General features: G+C 41.7%; 1 pseudogene; it reads left to right on the forward strand.

Annotated features, from left to right (window-relative positions):
• The first annotated feature begins 8,349 nt into the window (after positions 1-8,349).
• LOC101420109 (mesoderm-specific transcript homolog protein-like) lies at positions 8,350-16,485 on the forward strand (annotated as a pseudogene).
• The last annotated feature ends 9,077 nt before the right edge of the window (positions 16,486-25,562 follow it).

Consider the following 25,562-nt stretch of genomic DNA (forward strand, 5'->3'; position numbering starts at 1 on the left):
GATTACTTGAAGGTGGTGGGCAGATCTATTGGTTGAAGAGACCATTCCCTGAAGCTCCTGTCTCTCAGCCTCTTTCTCTCTCCCTCTCCCCACATCCAGTAACTCAGTAAGTTTTTGGATTCTAACCCCATTACATCTTCCAATGACATTCCTCCTTTTCCACCATACCTATTATTTCTTATTGTAAGCCCTTCATCTCTCTCCAGGACTATGCAATAGTCCAATAATGATCTCTCTGACTCTAGTGTTAGCCCACTCTAGCCCAAGTGGTCTTTCTTAAAAACCAAAATGATCACATCTCTTTCAGTGTAACACTTTTAATGATTTCTCACTGCTTAAGTCCAAGCATCCAGAGGAGACAAAGTCCCATACCTACCTCTACTCTTTCTGTGCTTTGTCACCATGCTCTATGCTCCAGCCATGGTGAAGTCTTTGTGGCACCTCAAATGTAATGCATTCCCCACTTTTGTCTTTTATCTATTGCTTTCTTGGCCTCTAGTGCCTGGAATGACTTTCCCCTGCCCTTCTTTCTTCCAAGTATTTATCTACCTATCACTTAACGTTTAGCTTAAATATCATCTCCTCTTCTTTTTCACCAGGAGGCCCCAGGGATGTAACCCGGGTCCTCCCATATGGTAGGTGGAGGTCCTATCACCTGAGCCACATCTGCTTCCCAGTCACTATTTTTATTATAGAATTTAGAAAAAACCTCGCAGAAAATGTGTGGGTAGAGGAAACTCTGAAATAACTGAGATCAAGTTTCGCCATCTGGGAAGCAGACTTGTCCCAATGGATAGGGCATCCCCCTACCATATGGGAGGTCCGTTGTTCAAACCCTGGGCCTCCCTGACCTGTGTGGAGCTGGCCCACGTGCAGTGCTGATGCATGCAGGGAGTGCTGTGCCATGCAGGGGTGTCCCCCGTGGAGGGGAGCCCCACGCGCAAGGAGTGTGCCCCGTAAGGAGAGTTGCCCATCACGAAAGAAAGTGCAGCCTGCCCAAGAATGGCGCCACACACACGGCGAGCTGACACAACAAGATGACGCAACACAAAGAAACACAGATTCCCGGTGCCACTGATAAGGATAGAAGCAGTCACAGAAGAACACACAGCGAATGGACACAGAGAGCAGACAGCTGGGGGGGCGAGGGGGGGAAGAGGGGAGAGAAATAATAAAAAATAAATCTTTTTAAAAAAAGTTTCTGCCATCTGATGGTATAGGGACTTGAATTAATTGAGAGGAATTATGGAAAAGTAGAGAAAGTTATATTTCACAAATATCTGTGGAGTGACACACCTGAAATATGTAGAAACTCAACTAGGAATTCCAGGTGTCACTAAATGGGTAGGGATGGGTTGTTTTGAAGGTTGAGATTGATAATCCCAATATTATCATATTATCAATGGATGTGAGCTGCCTAAGGTGACATGAAGCTATGGGGACCAAATTACAGGAGGGGGGTTAGCTCAGGTGCAAGGCCTGGAAATATGGAGTCAGAGGGCAGGTGGAGGTTTAGCGCAGGGGTACGTGGAGTGATGGGGACCCGGGAACAAGCATAGCGTTAGCTCAGAGAGGATATGGAGGATGGGACCAGATTACAGGTGGAGGGTTAGCTCAAGGGGCATGGAGTGATGGGACTAGAGCTCAGGCGGAGGCTTTTCTTTGGAGAGAAGGTGCTATCCTCTCTCTCTTTGAGGATGAAGGGGAAAATAAAAAAATAGGAGGACTCAGCAAAGTGTTGAACTGAAGACAATGCATCAAGAACTGTTGGCATCTCTTGTCTTTCTGAGGTAAGAAACGAGGTCATGCACTGAGAGACAGAGTTGGAGATTTGTAAAAGAAAGGAAAGAGAAAAAACTCTAAAATATGGCATTGAGTTGATTGCAAGGTAATGAATGGCAGCCTCAGGACTACGGAGCAGTTGGACTTTAAAGAATATTTCATGGACATTAACATTCCATTTTGAAAACACACTAAGGAATTTCTTTTAAGTGCAGAAGTAAATGGAGCAGAACATAATTATGGTTTTATTAGAATGGTGATAAATGACTTTTTATCTCTGTATTTTCTCAATATCCTATAATGAAATTAAAATACTCTGATATTTGAAAGTTTTATAAAAATGTAGTAGGGAAGAATTTATGATGTGTCACACTGTCAGTGTCTTAAAAATGAGTAAGGAAATGGCTGACTCTTAGTTATATTTTCATTCAGCCATCCACAGACAGCATTTACCTTCACTAATGTCTTTTTGACCATGAAGGACAATGGTTTGTCTTCTCTGAGCGGTCTTAGTCATAGGTGAATCCAATGTTCTTTCCCCACTCTGATAACCTAGACACAATATATATTACCTGTTTGCCTCCACCATTGAGTCAATAACCCAAGACCCCTGTAAATTTTATTCTAATTGTCTCCTGAACTCTCATAAATCAACGCAGGAACCAAGAACTGAGATTCAATCCAGAACCTCCTCTGATTAAATTAGTTGTTTGTTTGTTTTTTTGCCAGGTCAGGGTAACCTAGTAAGGTTCTGCACTCACAGAAAGAGGGATGATCACTGGAACTCAAGAAAAATGATTGGCTCACTCTAAATTAGATTCATGAGTGCCAACCTAAGAACTAGAGGTGCACTTGAATTTTATTCATATTTTTTTTCACTCTGACTTGGAGTCAGTGATCAGCTCCCTTCTCTAAGCCTCTCCACTCACTATTTGTATAATTGATGTCTAATTTAAAAATGAGGTGGTATGAATTTCCATAATTGTGGATTATGTGCTATTAATTCATAATGACAATGCTTGTATTGTCAATCACTGCACACTCTTACAGTGCTGTCAAAGAGAGACAGAAATGAATGAAGGTGAAATCCATCACCTGAAAGAGAGTGAATTCCAGAGCGGATGTGGCCTAAGCAATTGGGTGCCCACCTCCCATATGGAAGGTCCCAGGTTCGGTTCACAGTACCTCCTAAAGAAGATGAGCAGTCACTGCAACTAGCAGATGCTACTACCAACAGGCTCAAGCAAGTGGGTGCCCATGCGTGTGGTTCCTGGTACCTCCTAAAGAAGATGAGCAGACAGACGAGGGAGCCATCTGGGAGGGGGGATAAAATAATTTTTAAAAAAGAGAATAAATTCCCCTCTAGACTTACTCAGAGCTCTGAGTATAACAAATAATATCAATAATAACAGCTCTTTATGCTATAGTGTTGAGGGTGGCTTGGCCAAAACCAGACGTTCTCCATCTTAAGATGCACATGGTAATCACTTGGGGAACTTTACAAATACTGATATTCCCTCTTGCTCCTGCCATGCAGGGATTCCCGGTTAAGTTTGAATTTCAGATAAACAATGAATCCTTTTTTTTTAAAGTATAAGTTTGTCTCAAATATTTCATGGGACGTACTTACACTAAAATTATTTTTATTTATCTGAAATTCAAATTTAGCTGTTCATTCTTTATTTTTATGATTGGTAATGGAAGCAGAAACAATCAGGACAGCCTAGGTCAGTCATTCTCAAACTTTAGTGAGAATTAGGATGATCTGCAGGGCTTATTTTTTTTTTTTATTTTTAAAGAAGCTTTAGATTCCATAAATTATACATCAAAAAAATTGGGGAATACCCATATATCCCACCCCCTTCGCTTCCTCCACTTTCCTCCATTAACATCTTTCACTAGTGTGGTACATTTGTTAAAATTGATGAACTCATATTGAAGCATTGCTGTTAACCATGGTCAATAGTTTACATTGTAGTTCATACTTTGCACTGCACATTTTTATAGGTTTTCACAAAATCTATACAGGCCTGTATCTGTCATTGCAGTGTCATTCAGAACAATTCCAATGTCCTAGAAATGCCCCATGTTATACCTATTCTTCCCTCTCCCTCCCCTCAGAACCTCTGGTGACCACTCTCTTTATATCAGTGTTACAAGATCTTCCATTGCTAGAATAGTAATAAGTCTACTTAGTCCATAGTTGTATTCCCCACTATGTTTGTTCATTCCTCAGTCTTGAGCATTTGGGGTTGGTGGTGCCCACTCTGTTTCTGACTGAGAGAGGGCCTAAGTCCCATGGGACAGAGAGATGGAACTGTCTTGCTTGCACTTGTGGATACTCTCCATTTTTTCGGGATGGCCGTTGTCCATTGTCATCCTTTTGTTAGTTGTCCTGGGCAAGTCTGATGAACTGGAGAGTAAATGTTGCAGCACTGCTGAGATTCCGGGCTCAACCTGCATGTGAACAGACTGAAGATTTAAGTATCTGGTACATATATTTAACAAGTATAGTGCTAATTATTGGTTCAAATAAAAGTGGCAGAAGAGTCATGTATAGGGAAATTATAAATGAATCTAACTCTGTTACATTGGGGAACATAAATCCCAAAGTGAGGCCCACTGACAGGGTGCCGAATTCCCGAGCTCGTCTGTCCTGCCTATAGAGTCCAGCAGTGTGTAGAGCCCTCAGGGGCACCCCTATTTGAGGCACTGTTTACTGTGGTAATGAGTGAGATCCTCCTGAGATGTGCCTAAGTGTAATCTCTGGAATGACCTCCCGACTCTCTTTGAAATCTCTTAACAATAAAAAATCATTTGTATTTACTATTTCCCCCTTTGGGTCAAGGTCTTTTTCCAAATCTATCACTAGCTGATGCTTGGTAACAATCCCTTAGTGCCAGGGCACTCATCCTCAGGAGTCCTGTCCCACTCTGGGGCACGGTAGGAGGTTTATATGCGGAGTTTGGCTTAGAGCGAGGCCATCTGTGAGCAACAAGGAGGCTCTCAGGAGGTAACTCTTAGGCAATTATTATACTAGGCTAAGTTTCAATTTCACAAGAACAAGGTTCGTAAGTACAACCAGCAGTGTCAAGGGCCTGGCATAGTGGGCTGTCCTCCTTCAGGAGGCATTGCCCGTACACTCTAGAAATTCTTCTGCTCTGTTAGAGAACGTAGCAGGACTTCCCAGGATGGGAATTCAATAGAATTTTGGTTATTGTGTGGGTCTCCACCCACCAGAACAACTCCCTATGACCACTTGAACATATCCTTATTCCATAAAGGCGTGCCCCAGGTGCAGCCCCACATGTTCCCCCATCACCGACACCCCGCACCAGTGATCCTCACCTGCCACAGGTGCCACCCTTCTGCAATCCAAAACCTCCCCCCAAACAAAGCCAAAAAAATAGATGAATAAAAACAATTAAAAAAAATTTTAAAACAAAGAAAATATAAAACAAATAAATAATAAAATAAAATAAATATGTAGTATCTTTCATCACCATAAGATATATCATCTTTTTATGTACTGTGACAATTTCTTCTGTATGTTCACCTAGTGTCTTATTCCTTTTGCTTTATTTTCAAAGAAGCTTTAGGTTACAGAAAAGTCACATGGAAAATACAGGGGATTCCCCTATATCCCACCCCCACCCCTTCTCATATTTTCCCCTATTGATAACATCCTACGTGATTATGGTACGTTTGTTGCAGTTGATGAACACACATTGAAGCATTGCTACTAACTGTGGTCAATGGTTTCCATTATAGATTACATTTTGTATCATACACTTTTAGAGGTCTTGGCAAAATTTATGTTGGCCTCTATTGCAGGGTTTATTAAAACAGAGATTGCTGGGCCCCATTTCCTGAGTTTCTGATTCAGTAGGTCTAGACTGGAGCCTGAGAATTTGCATTCCTAATAAATTCCCAGGTGATGCTTCTGCTTTAGATTCTGGGAGAACTCCTCGAGAATTACTGGGTTAGGTCGTGCTGCGGTAACAACTCCAAAGCTCAATGGTTTAACGATACAAAAATTTATTTCTTGTTCGTGCCGTTGTTCACTGTGGGTTGTCTGGGAGCTCTGCTCCACCATGTCAGTTTCCTCACTGTGGTGAGGCTTTAACATTCTCAGAACACTATCAACAAGAAAGAAAATGCTTAATTTTCCTCATCACTTAACTGCCAATCATTTAAATTCAAGCTCAGACATGTCCAATAATCTCACCACTGCACCAGCATGTAGGGTCCACTTCGGTTGCTTTCCCCCACCATTTGCTTCTCCAACATGAGTTCACCATGATCCTCAGATTCTTTCTCCTCACTGCTCTCCCCCTCCACCAAGTGATAGTCTCAGCTCAAGCCCTGCATCTTGTCTGCCTCCCACAATCCCGTTTGTGGTACTTTTGGGCATAGGTAGTATTTCTTCTGGACCTGAGAAAGAGGGACTCCTGCCCTGGGCCCTGTGCTTTAGAGGACGATGGCTCTAGCCTTCCTCTCCCTGTGCTTCTCCACAGGGCAAGAAGTCTGGAGGCCAGGGACCATGCCCACCTCTGGTCATCCTCTCACCATTTAGGTGACCAGCCTGGAATTCACCGTGGCCCTGAGCCTGCTGCTTGGGTCTGTGTGGGCATTGTGCCTGGATCTAGTTTCTCAGGGGCATGCCCCGTAGGTCCAAAGGGTGACCAAGGGGTGGCTATTTGTGGGGTAGGTACGTGGAGCTTGGACATGCGGGCTGGGAGACCACAGGCATGTATTTAAGGCCCACTGGGGAATGGTGGTGAGAAGACAAGGTGAGGTTAGTTCATGGTCAGGGACCAGCTCTTTCTGAAATACCATGATCTGGCACAGAACTTGTAGTTGTCCAAGGATAAAATCCAAACCTAGTATTCCAGGTTGTTCTGAGGTCTATTTGTCAAGGTAGGAGAACAGAATAGATTTTATCTAGCAGTTCCTTAGCTTGATTTGTAACTTTTAAATATTCATAAACATGGCACATGAGTCTCATTTATATTCTTTTCCCAAATCGTACAAATGTTAGGGTCTGGCCTGGGGGTAGGTAGAGAACTCAAGAGGCCCAGGAGAGTAAGAAAGAAACTGTCAATTTAATTTCATGATACAAACACTGAGACCTCTTTTTTTTTTTAAAGATTTATTTTTTATTTCTCTCCCCCCTCTCCCCCCCAGTTGTCTGCTCTCTGTGTCCATTTGCTGTGTGTTCTTCTGTGACTGCTTCTATCTTTATCAGTGGCACCGGGAATTGTGTTTCTTTTTGTTGTGTTATCTTGTTGTGTCAGTTCTCCGTGTGTGCGGTGCCATTCCTGGGCAGGCTGCACTTTCTTTCACACTGGGCGGCTCTCCTTATGGGGTGCACTTCTTGTGCGTGGGGCTCCCCTACACGGGGGACACCCCTGCGTGGCAGGGCACTCCTTGTGCACATCAGCACTGTGCATGGGCCAGCTCCACACGGGTCAAGGAGGCCCGGGGTTTGAACCTTGGACCTCCCATGTGGTAGGTGGATGCCCTATCCATTGGGTCAAATTTGATTCCCTGAGACCTCTTTGATAATATAATTTTGCAGGTGTAAAAAAAACAACAGTGGATTGTCACCTATTCAAGTTCTCCAAAGCCTCCTGAAAGAACCCGGCAACAAAAAAACAAACAAACAAAACAACAACAACAAAGAAAATAAGAATAAATGCTCATATATCACTTAGCCAGCTTGACTCTCACTTTAGTCAGCAATTTTTATGTGATATACTGTGTTGTAAAATTAAGCGCACTCTGTTACAAGTGTGGGTTTTAGGCATTATGGTCTAAAGACCAAGAGTCTGGGCTGTGGAATCAGAGAGACTTAGGCTAGAATTTCAACTCCTGTTTGCAAGCTGAGTGACCTCGGGCAAATCACTCAACCTCTCTGAGCTTCAATTGCCTCATCTATAAATTGAGGATAATGATCCCTGACTCACAGGTGTGTTATAAGGATTTGAAAAGAAAAGACCTGAGAGAGCTTGATATGTAACACAGGCTCAGTAAGGAGAATTACTGCTTCTACTGTTGTTTTTACTATTACTGCTACTGTTAATATTGATTGTGAGAACTTAGGCTAGTAAATCACTTACTCTCATTTCTAAATTAATTAGAAAAAATACATAGTGCAGTCACATAGTTAAAAAGTCATGCATGAAAAGATGTGAATTGAAAATTATTTTCTCTTATTCCCATTCACCTCATTCCACACAGCCGTCTTCCACAACTAATCACTTTTAATAGTTTTTGGTTTATCCTTCTAGTATTTATTTATGCAAATATGAATATATATCCTTATTTTCTCCCCTTTTGTACACACAAGGTGGCACACCATGTATACTGTTCTGTACCATGCTGTTTTACCTAACAATATATCTTGGAGATCTTTCCATAAAAGCATAGACAACGTCTTCAATCTTTTTATAGCTGCATACTATTCCATTGTGAAGTTTATTTCACTATCCCCCTAGAGATAAACACTTGGATTATTTCCAATATTTTGCTCTAAGAACAAGGCTGCTGTGAGTGAATTCGAACATGTGTAATTTCATGCAAAGCAGGTGTATCTTTAAAATGGTGGAAAGTGGAATAAATGCATTGGCAATTTTGATAGATAATGCCAAAGTGCCTCCATGTGCTTGTACTGTTTTACACTCTCTCCAGAAATGTATGTGATTATGTGAACTTTTCACTCGTGTTTCTCATCAGTCAAATGGGACCAACAATTGCCCAGGTCTATTAGTTCCCCACTACTGCTGTAACAAATTACCACAAACTTAATGGCTTGAAAGAACATATATTTAGTCTCAGTGGACTACAATCAAGGTGTCAACAGGACTACATTCTTTTTGGAGCTTTTGGAAAGACTCCTTTTCCAGCTTCTAGATGCTGCCCGCATTCCTTGGCTCATGGCCTCACATAATTCTGACCGCTGTTTCCAACACCATATTTCCTCTCTCTGACCTTCCTGTCTTCCTCTCCTGAAGTCCCTCATGATTACATTAGGCCCATCCAGATAATCCAGGATAGTTCCCCATTTCAAGACCCTTAACTTAGTTGCATCTGCAAAGTCCCACAGTTTTAGGAATTAGAAAATTAGAATGTGGACTTCTTTGGGGAGTCATTATTCTGCCTACGATGACTGCCTATTTTATGGGATGTTGGGAGACTCTGGATAGAGAAATTTCCTGTGGAAAGTTCCATAGTTTACCCTTTCCTTGCCTGTCTCGCCAACTCGACTATAAATTCCTTAAGGGAAGAGGTGCTGGGGTTGGTTCAGCTCTTTAGTTTCTGCCTTGTTCCTTGACATTAGCTGATATAGAGTTGACTTTGTGTGTTTTAAATTTTTTTAAGTTATGAAGGAAAGAATAAAATTCTTAGAAGATGTATAAAGCATTACACATAAAAGCCATTATTATTTTTAAGGGGTTCTGTGTCCCAATTGGAAAGAAAGTCTGTCTCATCCATCCCCAGGCACTAGAAGAGAATGGTGGTTAAGACAACTGTGAACTCTTGAGCTATTGTTTTGTCAACTTTTGCAAATCAGCGATACCATCTGTTCTTGTTCCAAACATATGTTTTATATCTCCTTGAAGAAATTTCATCTGCCTGTATCTCAAAAAAAAAAATTCAATTTTTCAATTTCAAGTTAACATGTAAATAGTCTGTCCTACTTTTTCCAGATTCGTGCCACTGCATAATTGCAATGTTTCAAGTCACACATCCATGGACCATGGAACAGACTGGAATAAAAGCTAGGAAAACACAAGCAGCAGAGAGAAGTCTGATTTTTATGTATTGAATGAAAGCAAAGAGGGAGAAAGTAGAAGGGACAACACCTCTGGGAAAAACATCATGGATGCCCACATCTTATCTAGGTCTTCACCTTGTATTTTCATCACCTCAGAATACAAACTTTCTTCCCTTACAAAGGCAAAGGCTGAACAAGACTGGCTTCCTAATACCCCAGCGTTGTTGAGGGTAGGAAATTATTGCATAGTGGTGAAAAAGATCAACTCGGGTCTGTAGATTGGGTTTGAAACCCAATTCCAGAAGACAGAGTGATCTTGAGTAAAGTATTTCACTTCCCTATGCCTTGCCCCTTAGTTTTGTCATAAAACGTGGATAATCATAGTACCTGTCTTATAGAGTTGATGTAAAGATTAAATGACACAACGTTTATTAAGTGCTTAGCATATTACCTCAATACATCTGGTTACTGTTCTTAACTGCTATCTGTCACTCCCAGGGTCAAACCTGACACTTGAAATCACAAATAATTACAGTTCCTCTGACATCTCGATGGCAAACACCCACTTGACCCATCATTCCATCCTTCCATTGACCATTCAACTTTCTCACTATTCATAGCACTCTTTGCATTTTCAGTTTCCTTCTTTTCAAACTTAGATTCCAAAGTCCATACTGTGTGCTTTCCCTTGTAAACCCCCTTGATTTCCTCAATCATCTCTGCCTCTCTTGTACCTGCCTGGCAGAATCCTAGCCTTATTTAAACACAATTACCTGCTTACTCAGGTCTTATCTGAATCAGGATGAGGGAGTGATGGTCCAGGTGGGCTACTGGCTGTGCCCCTGCTTGCTGCATAACTGTACATCCTGCCCCCTCAACTTTTCCCTGCTCTGTACTCATGGAACTTTTCAAGCAATTTTTTGTTTTTTACCTGCAGATTTCTACCAAGACTCAATGAGTGTGCTTGGAAGTCCAGAGACAGTTTGCTTTTACACAGCTTTCCAACATCAGCTATGATTGTGGGAAGGTCTAACCCTGAGATTTCATTGAGTGATTGCCCTCGAATTTTCAGGCTTTGGCTTCAGTGACAAATGGATAACACATCACTGCTCCATATTTGAACAAGCTATATTTGTGGAGTGTTGGTACAGCATCTGGGGCTCCTCAACTTTAGGATCAATCTTTTGTCTTCTGATTATGGAGCTATCTTTGCTCAGGAGCTGCTCAGTAGGTACAAGCAGAATTAAGCTGGTCAGCTTACCATAAATAATCTCTGTCTGTCAAATGATGGTCTCTGTCCTGAGACTCACCATCCTCTCCTTCTCCAGCAACTACTCAAAGATGGAGACATGCCCTCATCCATCCTCACATGCTTAATGAACTTCTTTGTATTCTCTTGAGGTCTCACTGGAGCCTTTGAGCAATACCAAAGCCCCTCTGAGAGTGAGGTGTGGGACATACGGGGAGCAATACATAATAATGACAGGAACTTAGTCCTTGACAATCTCTTATAGTTCCTCCATCAGAGGAAGAAGTTTAGAAGATGCTGGGTGGGAGCTCTTGCTTCTGTAACTATTCCCATTCATTTTGTCTATGGGCCATTTGCTCTTGTAAATCCTTATCCAGATTTTGTTGTATAATGTGAATGACCACATTAGCCACTATCCACTGCTAAAGGATCGCATTGGCTTCTTGAATCCATACCTGGGCTTCATTAACTCCTTCTCATCTGGGAGGGGTAGCATTCCGGTATTACCTCCCCCGCTCCTTTATCTGCTGTGTTTTCCACCTAGGAAGAAATGCCAAAAAGGGGCCCTGGTCTCTTCACGCACAAATATCCACTTTGCTCACATTGGTGAACAGTATATAGTAAAAAGCAGCAGAACTTCTGACTAGGAGTTGACCTAACACTCCAACTCCCATTCCTTTGTTATCTGATTAAGTGTATGGACTTGTCTTTAACTTTTTGTTATTTGGAAATTTTAATGAGCATTATAATGCATTGATTCAGAAAGAGAGGCAGACATTCTTTTTTCATGAAAGACTTTTAAACACTTCAATGGATTTTTTTCTGAAATATTTAGAAATGTTATTTTCTGGCACAATCCCAATTGGAATCATGTAGTAGGAATGAGGAGAGAGTGTCTTAGAAGACCTTTATGGGCACCTGCTCTTACCTTTCCTAAGCAACCCAGCTTCAGGTGAGAGGGAGAGTCCCTCGTTCTACCTTTCAATTCAGTTTCATCAGCTGCTTCTAATTATAGACATTTTGTTAAAATAGATTTTGGCTTAAATAATACAGTATTCTAAGTATGCTTTACCTACATGTGTGCATATATTTTATGCTAAATCAGCAGACACTTACTTGGCAGAGTAAGGAAACTTATCAAATATATTTAATTTCTGAATAAATTGTGCTAAATCTAAACAGTTTTCAGAATATCCTAAAATCACAAGACATTAAGGACCAATAGCATCCATGCCAGGTATTTACTGTCATTAGCTGGAAAGACCAATTCCAACAGCATGTACCACCCTGACTCTTCCTGCCCCAGAGCTTAGAAGCATGGTCCTCCTGAGCTGCAAGGGAGGTGGGGGATGTTGTGCAGATAGTCCATGTTACCATGCTGAAAATACAGTAATTCCCGTCATGGTCATGGCTTAACTTCTCACTGGTTGTCCCAGAGAGGTTTTCTCATAAAGCTCAGCAATTCCTGTGCTTTGTAGACAGGAAAGTTTCAGAAACTTTAAGAACAAAATCTGAACGACTTATGAGCAAATGGTGCTAATTTTTTTTTCATTTTAAAAACAATTTATTGAAGTATGTCATTCACACATGAACATACATAAACAATAAATATATTGTAAAAGTTGTAAACTTATTAAACAAACATGGATAACGTACAGGGCGCCCATACATCACCCCACCACAAATACCTAGCCTTGCTGTGAAACATTTGTGACAAATTATGAAAAAGCATCGTTAAAGTATGACTCTGAACTATACTGAATACTTTTTTTTAAGCCACAGTTTCATCATCTTAGTCAAAACAAGATTACCAAATGATTATTTTAAATTCATTTTTAATTAGCAACTTCAAATATAACGACTTTGATACTGGAATAAATGTTTATTTCCTATTAATAAAAATGAATTTTGGCCAAAAAACCAGTAGATTTAAACTATGTAAAACGTTTATATATCCATTAACATAGATGGAGAGTGGACTAGGATTAATATTGCTTCACGTATACGTTGCATTTGCCTGCCTAGCCTCCCTTGCCCCTTTTAGTAACAACATTCTGGCTGTTCTCTGGGGATCCCTCTACCCCACTCTCAGTCCATGCAATTTGGGTTGTGCTGACCCCAACCTCACTGCACCCCCACCCCATGCTGCCAGCTCCAGAAGTCCAAAGAGGATGGGACATAACCAACTGGCCAAAACTGGTCTCAGCTGAGGACACCTGTGTGTCCCACTCCCTTGACCACAGGGCCTGGTTCAGGGATGGGTACATAGTGTCAGTCCAGTGAGACCCAATCCTGAAGTCCCTATGGGACCTTTTGAGAAAGAGATGTCCTCTTCCTTCCAGGATAGCCAGAGGTAAGCAGGTTAGCCTGGGTTTGCTGGAGTGCCTATTGGAATGTGACTTCAACAGGGAAAAACAGAGCCAAGAAATGGAGAGAGAGGGTGAGTCCTGATGACTTTCTCTAAGCTCTCAGATCCAGCTCTGCCTGAAGACAACTCCGCTTGGAGCCAACACAATAACTTTTTCACTTAGGCCAACTTAGTGGGGGCTCTGTCACAACTGAAACAGTTCTGTCGAACAATTTATAGTAAGTTCTTTTTTCTGTAAAATTGACTATAAAGATCCTTATAAGAACAAATCTGGATAATTATTGCTTAGGGTGATAGTGGTAGTAAATGTTTATTGAGTATCTACTGTGTGCCAGGTACTGTTCTAAGAGGTCATGCAATTCACTCACTTAATTCTCACAATAATCTACAAGGGAGCACTGAAGCACTTAGCCCGTTTCTGTCAACCTCATGTTTAACATATTTCTGCTCCTAAAGCAGACAAATATTCTGGAGACCAAGCCTGCTATTAGAGAAGTCAACCATTTTGGTGAATTATTATACAATTTAGGTTCAAATGTTTATGGCTGTTTCCAGAATTGTTTCATTGAAACCTTGTGAGGATGGCAACTATAGCCCAAGATCACAAAAGAAAGGTCCGTGGTAGGTTGGCACTGCAAGATTTTTTCTGTTCTGCAAGGGTTTGTTCCTTTCTGCAAGATGAAATAATCAAGGGCAGCATACTACTCTCAGAGAGCTAGACTCTGCAGAAAGAAGATGGACTGGGAAATAACCACATGTTGCCATGGCAGAGGAGATGGGGAGCTGGCTCCTGTGGTATCTCCTGGCAACCACTTGACAAGGAGTCGCACTTGACTTTGAATTACCAGCAAGGAAGCTACCAGTCAGGGATCATTTGAATGAAAATTTCCATCAAGCTAACCGTGGTGCCTCAAGAGAGGTACAACTTTATTATAGAAAATAAATACCATTTCAGGCACCCCCAATGTATACCTCAGCGGACCACTTCCTTAGTCTGACTAGTCCTGAAAGCAAGGACGTTTTTGCTCTCGAAAGAGACTTCCACTTAAATTTTCTAAAAGCTGCACATTCCATGCAAAGGAAGGATTAGCTCTTGTTTGCAACTGTCTCCACCCCAGAGGCCAGCCCATGGAGGACAATGGAATCTGGGATGACTTCTGGAAGGGCTTGCCTAGAGTTGCCAAGAATCCTCTACTTGTCCAATAAAAGGAACAAAATACCATTTAGAAGGAAGAATGCCTTATGTGGTGACAGGTTTACAGCCAGGTCCAGCTTACTTAGGGCTTTCCTGCTTTAGTACTGGAAGTCCACATCCTAGGAAACCCCTCAGTCCCAAGTGGGATGGGTAGCCTAGGACTGTCTGGATTTTAAAATGAAAGTCGCATATCCCGGGGAAACTAGGGCCATTGGTCATCCTAGTGGTGACACATTTCTCCTCTCTAGTTGCCTGTGTAATAGTTGCTTGGAGTAGAGAGTAGACTCTGAGCATACAGATACTTTTACCTTCTCCTTTGAATTTTCCACAGACCCAGCCCATGTTGACTAAATTCTCCAGTTTGCCATTTACCTGCTGGTCTCTAATGTAAATATCTTGTCCATCTTGTGAACACCTTCTCAAACATACCCCCAGCTTCGTGTGCTCTAAGAAGTCTTTCTTGACCCTCTCACCCCTCCTTGAGCTCAGAGACCGTGCCCTATTCTGAAGGGCCAGAACACAGGGGGTGCTCAAGAAGGAACAAAATGAGTTAGCGTTTTTATTCCCTAGGCTGTTTAAAGCAAATGCCATAAAATGGGTTGGGTTAGACAAGAGGGATTTATTCACTCATGGTTAGAATCCAGGGAAATGTCCAAATCAAGACACCATCAAGGCAATGCTCTGCTGCTGGCAATCCTTGGCTCCTCTGCCACATGGCTAGGCACATGGCGGTGCCTGCTGCTCTCTTCCTTCTCTCCTGGGTTTCAGTGATACCAGCTTTTTGCTTTGGGGGATTTTTCTTCCTTGGTCTTAATTTCATTGTCTTATAAAGAAGTCCAGAACTCCAGTAAGAGGGTTAAAACCAATTTGGGTTAACTTTTTTTTTTTAGGTACTGTGGATTAAACCCAGGACCTCGTAAATGGGAAGCAAGCACTCAACCACTGAGCTAAACTGGTTCCCCTGAAGTGAGTCGCAACTCACTTAACTAAAGTAGCCTCATAAAAAGGTTCTACATACCATGGATCCACACCCACAGGAATGGATTAAGGTTAAGAACATGTTTTCTGAAGGGTACAAAGAGTTGTGGACACCACAGTCTGTCTTCTCAAATTATGTTTGTATTCAAAGTTCCTTACAGGCTTGAGGTGACAACTTTCAGAGATTTTGTTTGACTAGCATGGTGGTTCAAAAAAACCAAAAATGAATCGGAGCATTTGGAATTGAGGGCTCATCTTCTCAGCTTGCCACTTTGCCCAGCACTTCCAGTTGTTTTACAGCCGCCTGCTTCACACTGACCTCACTTATGGGGCCAGTGGTGATATTGGAGTCTGAGCTTTCAGGAGTGGTTTGCCACAAGCGCCTCTTCTGTCAGAGGTCAAGTCCGAGCCATCCGCTGTGTCTTATTTATCCATGGGCATGGATTAAATGAACATCTAGGGCAGAGTTGGAGGGGGAAGGAAATCACAGGAACACAGGAAGCAGCCTGTGGGGGTGGAGGAAGAGATGTACCATTCTCTGTCCTTGGTGTGTGTGGGGGCGTGGGGTCGGATCCCATTCCCAGCAGGCTCAGGTGTCTCCAAGCCACAGAGATAGGGAGGCACTGCCCTTCTCCCAAACTGGGCCCACCCCCAAAAGTTCCCGTAGTTGGAACGCAGGCTAGCTAACCCAGTTGCTCTGCCCTAAGGACATTTTCCTGCAGTTTCAGATGTTGGGTCTCATCTGGGGCCATTAGGAGGCAGGCAAGGACCCACTACCTATCCAGAGGAGATGAGGAGTGAATTTTCTAGGTTCCTGATATGTGTCCATTGAGCACACATGTTTAAATTTCTAGTCATCTGGGGTGAAATCTTTTAATAAATATTTCACTGCAGGTAAAATGATGATACTAATCATAAAATAGTGTGCAGTGTCACCCTTAATACATTATAGTTTTGTACTGCAGGGATTTCCTCTGGGCTCATAAAACCCTACACTGAGCACCCCAGCTTTTTTCCTTTTGTGTATCACTTGTTGGATTTTCAGATCTTTTCACTGATAAGTAGTTCCTTTTTGCTGCCCTCAGTATTCTCTTGGAGTCCAGAAAATTGGCAGGAATAGATCAAACATGTAGACCTGAGTTGGTTAAGCCTATGGAAGCAGGAGAAATCGTTTGGAAACTCCACAGCTGACACGGCAGCAGCTCTGGAGGCTGGCTCTGATGTCCATGGCATTCTGCAGTATTAGCTTTCGGTTTTCTCCTTGGTCCAGCTTATTTGGTTTCCTGGTCGGGACTTCTAATTCAAAGACAAAGACAGTTATCCCTTCCACTTTGCCGGGGGCCTGGCCTTCCATGGGCAACCCCATTTGTTCTTGCCATGCTGTGGTCTTCACAAGCTGGACCGACGGCATAGGCATTGCGGTAACTCCTTCCTCACGTCTCACGTACTTTATGATCCAGCTGTTGAAGTTGGTGCTCCTTCTAGAAAGATGGGTTGTGACAGTGTGCGGCTGGTAAACTGTAACCCAGAAGTAGGCTGATCACTCAGAGATGGAGAAGTAGGATGGAAAGGAAAGTTCGATAGTTGGGAGATTACCGGGGTAGTAGACTTCTCTGAGACGTGAGGTAGCATGAAACTAATCTCTTGTCTGAACTATCTGAAGCAGTTTCTAGAAGTCTTAATGAGGTGCTCCCTCCAGGAAAATAAATGTTCTAGCAGTTCCACAATCAGTAGAACAAAAACAAAGGGAGTTTTTCTGCCTAGAACTGATGTTGAAATGCTACATGCTTCAAGCCAACTCTCCATGGGAAAAAGTGTCCTTCCTAATTCCAGAGATGGCCCCACTGCCCACCCAGGCCACCAGGCCAGGAGCCAGGAAGGCACAACACGCGTGTCCTTTCCTCTCGCTCCTCACAACAAATCCATCACCGAGTTCCATCGCGCCATCCAATATCGCTTGCATTTGTCCATCCTTCCCACTGTCTTGTTTCAGGTTCTGGTATCTCTCTCACCAGACAGTCCCTCCCCAAATGCCAAACCTATCACACATCTCCTTTGCAACACCAGCAAAAAAAGTTCAGTTTCCGTAGCCTGGGGTGTGCAGCCCTTCCTTGATTTTGCCTAGAAAGCAGGTACTGTTCATTAGCTTGCAGACCCTTCTCCAGACTCCCCAGTTTGCTTGGTAGTTCCCACACAGATGTTAGAGCTAGAAAGACACGGGTCTGAATTCCAGCTTTATCACCTACTAACTACGCGACCCCAAGCAAGATACTTAATTATTTTTGAGACTTGATTTTCCCAGCCATAAAGTGGGAATAATAATATTTAACATCAATACAAAACTGGAATCACGGGGTGAAGGAAGGACTTTACACAACTTTAAATTCTTTACTAAGAATATGCATATTTTTTATTTTATTGTGGTAATATATATACACATAAAATTTGTCATTTTAGCCATTTTTAAGTGTATAATTCGGTGGCATTACTTACTTTTACAATGCTGTGATACCATTATGGCCACCCATTACCAAAACCTTTTCTTCACTCAAAACAGAAACTCTGTGCCCAATAATCAATAACTCCCCATCCTTCCCCCTCCAGTTCCTGGTAATCTCTAATCTAATTTCTGTCTCTATAAATTTGCTTAATTCTAGATATTTCCTATAAATGGAATCATACAATATTTGCTATTTTGTGTCTGGCTTGTTTCATTCAACATAATGTTCTCAAAGTTCATCCATGTTGAAGCATGTATCAGAATTTCATTCCTTTTCATGGCTGAATAATATTCCATTGTGTGTTTTATCCATTCATCTGTTGACAGACATTTTGGCTATTGTAAATAATGCTTCTATGGATATTGGTGTACAAGTATCTTTTTGAGTCACTACTTTAAATTCTTTGGGGGGTCTATACCTAAGAGTGGAATTGCTGGGAAAATATGCAAACTTTTACTATTAAAATATTCAGAGGATGAAAAAATGATATGGTAGAGGTTCGGCTCTTGAACTTACTATGTGACTGCAGGCAAATTATTTAACCTCTCTAAGCCTAGACTTTTGAATTGTAAAATAGGGACGATGGTAACTTATCTCACAAGGTTGTTGTAAGGATTAAATGGCTGACCTACAAGAAGCATTTGGAACAGTGCCACACACAGAGCAAGTAGTCCTTATGAGTTTGCTCTTAGCAAAAGATGTGTGAAACACAGTAAGCAAATCCCGTGCCCTTTTCGCGGGATTTTTGGTAGGATGGCTGTGAGGATTAAATGAGATACTGTATGAGTAGCATCTGGGTCATGTTGAGCACACAGTACCTATTGAATAAATGCTAATCCTCCTTCCTTCTGTTTTTCTTTCAAGTCTCAGTTCAAGGACTTTTCCTTGGAAAGGCTGTTCTGACCATACCCGGCATTTTCTCTATTAGGATACTTTTCACACTTCACATAATTGCTGCTTTGCTTTTTTGTTCCACACAGACTCTAAGAACTTCGAAGGTAAGGACTGTCTGAAATGTCCCTTGTATTTCTACTGCTTGCCACAGTACCTGGCAAATAGTAGAGCTCAATATATGTGTTGTATTTTGCATGAGTAAGTATACTCTCTACATTTAAACAATTTATAATATTCTAGTGAAAAGATAAACATTTGAAAGTTCAAGGTACAGACCTGTTTGTGACAACACGATAGGCAGGAAAGGGCATGAAAGGCAGCCAGGGGTGGTAAATCAAGAGCTGGACAGGGGTCAGAAGACTTGGCTGTGGTGCCCACTCTGATGCCAATGTGATTTTTTGTTTGATTTTGGGTGGAAATAAACTATTTTCTTTATTTCTTCTTGATGATGTCTTACTTGTGAAAGAGTGGCACAAATTTACCTTTTGACATTGATGCTGATTTTTTGTGTGACTTCCGGGCAGTCACTTAACCTCTCTGAGATGAGGTTCCCTCAGCTGTAAAAGGTGAGGAAATGAATGCCAGGGTACATGGATATGTTTGGTAAACACAGTGGCGATGAAGTATCAGATTTGGGATAGTCTGTCAGTTCTCTACCAATCGGAAGGGGGAGAAATCTCTCCTGGTCTCTGTGGCTGCCTAAGGCTTTATGGAAGAGGTAGAATTTAAGCTGAGCTTTGGAGGAATGGGCGGAAATTAGACAAACGGGTAGGAAGGCAGATTATTTTAGGCAGGATAACATTTGAGAAAACAAAGTTAAAAAGTATAAAGGAAATGAAGAGACAGAGAGGAAATCATTAAATTCCTTTACTTCCTTGTCTAAAAGAGGAATTCAAAGAAAAGGCTTATTGGCTTGTGACTTCTGGCACTTTATTTTATCTATCAACTTTAAAGGAAAGGAAGAAAAACACTGGCTGGAGGCTATAAAAGAAAAGCTGGGGACAAAGGGATCTGCAAAAACTTGGAGAAAACTGTGACTCTAAAATCCAATAACACAGGAAAATTCATTTTTAAAAAATGCCACAAGTTTGAAATGAACAGACAAAAATAATAAGTGCAAAGATAGGCTAATAAAATGTTGTTAGTGTTTCGAAATTTAATTTAAATGTATAAATTAATTTTAATCTTCTAATCCCACAATTCAGTTAAAAGGCCTTTAAAAAAATAAAACACTGTTGACACAATTATTTTGGTTTTGGTTTTTAATAACCAAAAGTGGGGTTCTTTTTGTTTATATGTGTTTTCTAATTTTCTACAATGTAGTATTACTTGAGTAACTTAAAAAATTCCAAAATAAAAACATTAAATTATAAATAATCCCCTAGTTTTTTGAGCCCAGACTGTCTCTTCTGTGGTTCATTGCCTTCTACGAAGCAATAAGAAACAACAATAGAAAGGAATCCTGATGCAACTACAGGTCCTCTAGTATATATTTATGTATGATTTTGCAACTCATCTACATTTTTGTGATGCTGTAGAATTGCATACTAAGTGTAAAATTAGAAACCATGTCTTAGATTAACCTTTAGTCAATGTTAGTGACCGATGAGTGACAGAGATCCTGCTGTTAATGGATATTGCCCCCTAGTGGAAAATCTGCAGTCCATACACTTTTGGGAACGCTAATTGGGCACAGTGAAGTTTTCTTGTAATGCTAGAGAGATGAACTACCCCAGTTTCAAGCTGCTCTGTCTAACTTGGTTGTTGTAGACAGAATACTGGTCTGTGTCCTACTCCCCAGAACTTGTGAATATGTTAGCTTACATGACAAAAGGGACTTTACAGATACGGTTAAATCAAGGATCTTGAGATGGGGGAAATTATGTGGGATTATCCAGGTTGGCCCCATGAGGGTTCTTATAAGGGGGAGGCAAGAGGGTCAAAGTCAGAGAAGATGATGTCAAGATGGAAGCACAGGAGAGCTGAGGGTGCTATGGCTGCTGGCTTTGAAGATGGAAGGTGGCCACAAGCCAGGCACTGTGGGCAGCCTCTAGAAGCCGGAAAAGGCAAGAGGACAGATTCTCCCCTCGAATCTCCAGAAGGAACAGCGGCCTGGGAAGACCTCGAGTTTAGCTCACTGAAACCCATTTCAGGTTTTTGACCCTTGGAACTGTAAGATAATAAATTTGTGTTGTTTTAAGTCATCAAGTTTGTGGTGATTTGTTACAGCAGCAATAAGCAACTAATACTCTGGTTTAAGGAAAGGAGAAACACCCACTACTATTACTGGGCATGCTGTTTGGGAGACCTGGTGCACTTGTTTTTGGTTAATCACCCAGGAAGAACGTGAAATGGATCGTTGAGAGTCATGAAACTGAGAATACGCACTTTACAAAGGGGAAATTTTACTTTCCCTTGCCCAACAGCAAGGTCAACATAAGGGGCATCCTTGTGAAAGCAAATAAGGAAGAGCCCAACCTTGTATTTCCTGACTGGTAAGAACACAAATTGTCCTGGGAAGGGGGATCTTTCACTTATGTTAAGAAACACTTCTCCCCACTAGATGATAGATGTGTTACATGTACATTGCAGAAACCTTGGAGAGAACAGAAAAACAGAGCCTGAAAATCACTCATAACTGTACTACTCAGAAAACCATTGCTAACATTTTAGCATTTTCCTTCTTACCAGTTTTTACAATTGTTAAGATTATATGGTACGAGCAATTTTGAATCCTTTTTTATTTACTGTTATATCCCACATCATTATAAGTCCTCTGAACACACTGTTGCTGTTCTTTAACAATAACACAATACTTAACCAGTTTTCACATTATAAAATTGCCTTAATGTGGCTATGTTATCAGCACTTAAAAAGTTTGGGATTTCCAGCATAGGGAGTAATAGTGCTGTCAATATTTGGTGCATAAATCTTTGTCTGAATTTTGGATTATTTCTTTAAGATAGATATCCAAAGATGGAATAACTGGTTCAGAGTTTCCAGATAATTCCAAGGCCTATCAAGCTTATGAAGAGTTATTTTCCATTAGGTTTGTACTAATTTCTTTTCCTACTTGTAGTACAGTACATATCTTCTGGGAAGTCTGTGTGTACCAGTATTGGGCTGGTAGCTTTCTAATATTTTTTATTGTGATTTACTCTAAAAAAACACATTTTGTATCATAACTAAACATACACACACACAAACTGAAACAAATGTTTTTCTTTCAACATATGATACATTCCTCTAATATTATGTTTTATATTATTTCTAATCCATTTTATTTTAATGCTGGTTTTGGTTCATTAAGTAGATTTCAGGGCCTATGAATAGATGGTGACCTAATTTGAAAAACACTGCTTTAGAGCATGGGAGTAACCCAGCTGAGTTTAATTCCTGTGTGTGGCTTGGAGTATCATAGGGGCTACCCCTTCTAAAAATATCTAAAATTCCAAATTCCTGCCACTTTAAGAAATATGTTCCTCTGATGAAATGATCATAGCACTAGATAAAAACAACATCTGCATTGAGCAGCTGACCAACCTTTTCTAAATCTGAATTTAGCTCTGCCTCAAAGCCTAAATGTCATCCCCATTCGTTCTACATTTTGGATGTTTGTTAATTCAAGAAATTCTCACAAGTATACACCTTGTGATTTCTTTGCATTTAATAATGGAAGTTGAAGTGGCAGCAACAGATCTTAAAAATTTTATATTCTGTGAGATTTTGATGTAAGTTGCAACTGTGGTGTTATCAACACTTCTGTGTATCTGTGAGTTCTTCTAGCTAGGCTTTAAAAAAAGATTTAGATTTCCCAGCTAACATCTGGAAAAGGGGAAGGAACAACTAGTGAGTTTTTAAAAATAGAGAAAAGGGCATAGAAGAATGAAATGGTGTCTATTTTTAGATAATGTCAGATTAATTTTCTGAATTCAGGTGTAAGAGACATTCCTTCTCATATGCTAAATAATGCCATTGTGATGGCATTTTTAAAAAAATCAGTTAACAAATATATTAAACATCTACTGTATTTCATTCAGCCCTAAATTTCATGAGAGATTTAAATGACAAACCTTTCATGAAACATATTTGTATTTTTGAATGGTATTCTTTTTTTTCCAGCTGACAAAGGCAGACATAGAGAACACTAGAAAAAAGACAACAACGATGAGACAGGTAAATGTTCCCAATAATTTTCTCTGGCCTTCAGTGTGAGATACAGACAACCCTATCTTACACACACTGTAGAGATAGAGAGATTTAGGGGAAAGGAAAGCTCTGATCAAAGGACTTGCCCAGATTCAGGAGAAGCCTGGACAAAAAGCTTCCATTTCTTTATTCTAAGTAACGCTCTCCCATATACCCTGTGCTTTCAATCACAAGTCCCTCAAGAGATTGAAGTTCTGGGAAGCAGACTTGGCCCAGTGGTTAGGACGTCTGCCTACCACATGGGAGGTCCTTGGTTCAAATCCTGGGCCTTCTTAACCTGTGTGGAGCTGGCCCATGCGCAGTGCTGATGCGCGCAAGGAGTGCCCTGCCATGCAGGGGTGTCCCCGCATAGGGGAGCCCCACGCGCAAAGAGGTGTCCCTGTGTAGGGGAGCCCCACGTGCAAAGAGGTGCGCCCCATAAGGAGAACCGCCCAGCGGGAAAGAAAGTGCAGCCTGCCCAAAAATGGCGCCACACACACGGAGAGCTGACACAACAAGATGACGCAACAAAAACACAGATTCCCGTGACGCTGACCACAACAGAAGCGGACAAAGAAGAACACGCAGCATATAGACACAGAGAACAGATAAATGGGGTGGGGGAAGGGAAGAAATAAATTTTTAAAATCTCAAAAAAAAAAAAAAAGAGATCGAGGTTCTGAGAGCAAAGTTTATTTATTAAACCACTACATGGACCCAGTTGTGTGCCAGGCACTATCCAGTGCCTTCCAAATATCAACTCATTTCATAATCATAACAACCCTAGGCAGTGGGTACTATTACTATTTTCATTCTACTGAGGAGGAAACAGGAACTGAGAAATATCTAACTTGCCCAGGTCTCAGCTTGTCAGTGGTGGAACCAACCAGGGTTGGAAGACTAGGAGTCTGGCTCTGTGGCCCTAAAGACTGTACTTTGTTGCCTCTCTTGCTGTCAAATGAATCCTCAGCCTTTTTATGGGAAAGCCAACTGTGCCTAGGATTTTATTTTGCCTGCTACTTTGGGGCACGTTTTGTACACATATATACTCACACACATACATGTGGCAGGACAGGAGTTTACAAATGCAAAAACCAAACAGATTGTAAGGGGGTAAAGAGTAGATTTAAATCATACTCCCTTTCGGGGCTGGCTCTCCCCTCTCACTGAGCACCCAAGTCCTCATCACCTCCCATGAGATGGCCTTCATCCTGCAGGGTCTCTGGGCCGTATCTACTTAGGATGCAGAGGGGCATTGGGTTCCGGCTGGAACTTTGGGTGTCGCTGCTAAAGTTGAGGGTCTCTGCTACAGTCTTCAGTCACGGGGTCCAATACTCTCTGGCCCCCTCTTCTTGCCCAGCCTTCCTCTGGTCTACCAGTTCCTTAGTACTCCCACGCCCCCTATTGGTACACACGGGTCCTTCCAGAGCCCCACACAGTAGTAGGCAGTGCTCCATTAGGACTACTAATTCTTCTCGAAAGAAGCTGCTCTACCACTCTCTGGCTGCATCAAAGGCAGGGTCATCGCCTGATATGGGACTTCCTTGAGTGCCTTGTAGTCTCCTCTGGCATAGAACCTCAGGGGTCTCAGGTTTCCCAAAACCTACCCGTGTGTTACTTTATGGAAGTTTCCACCCCACAGGAGGAGCCGGGACATTTGCATCTGAACTGTGCTCTCTCCCTGTGTCCTTTCAAATATTTTTTTTTCTCATTCAAGGTCTTCCCTTCTCCATGATGCAAGTTTTGCTTCTTATTCTTTAAAGGGGATGTTTCAGAATTTAGAAAATAACTTTCAATAAAGCCCAGTCTTCAAGATTATCTTCTCTGTGGACTTCCAAAATCAATTTGAAATTGAAAGCTGAGGTATGATTCTTTGACCCCAGTCTCATCTGACTGAATTATAGGCTTCTCAGAGGAGTAAACTGGTACTGTGGGTAAATACACCTGAACGGAGAGCTTATAAAATCACCCAGCAAACCCTTGCCATGGCCCCGTCTTCAGTCTCTTTTTTCTACTGCAGTCTGCCTTCAACCTCCACTAACAAAAACATTTTTGTAACATTTTCCTTCTCTGTTTAAAATTATTTGACTTCCCAATCACCTTCAGGATTAAGTTCAATTTCCTCTGTGATCTGGGCTCTGCCTGAAGCTTCAGCTCTATCCGATCCCATTCCACCTCCCCACCCTGCATCCCAGGGTACCCTACGATCCAGCCTCCAGCACCCAGCCTCCCTCTCCCTCCCCACTTCTGCCCACCTACGTGGAATGGCTTTCATCCTGCCATTTGCTGAGGATACTCAGTGTGTCCTTCAAGACTCAGAGCAAGTGGCATCATCCCCAGGGAGACAGCCCCAACAGCCTAGGCATATTTTCTGAATTTGATGAGTCTCCTGTGTTTGCCTGTTTAGCTATTCCTTCCTACCACTAGCCCCCATAGACAAACAGGCACACACCCCCACCCACACCCACACACATGCGAGCACACCCGAGAGTGTCAATTTTGAAAGACTATACATGGTTTTTCATTTCCTTGTCCTCAGAAACTAGTAAATGTGTCTGGAACAAATCTGATGCTCAAAAAAAAAAAAAAAAGAAAGTTTCATTACTGGTCACAAGTAAGGAAGAGAG

Source organism: Dasypus novemcinctus, chromosome 7 (genome assembly GCF_030445035.2).
Source record: "Dasypus novemcinctus isolate mDasNov1 chromosome 7, mDasNov1.1.hap2, whole genome shotgun sequence".
In the NCBI taxonomy this organism is placed as follows: Eukaryota; Metazoa; Chordata; class Mammalia; order Cingulata; family Dasypodidae; genus Dasypus; species Dasypus novemcinctus.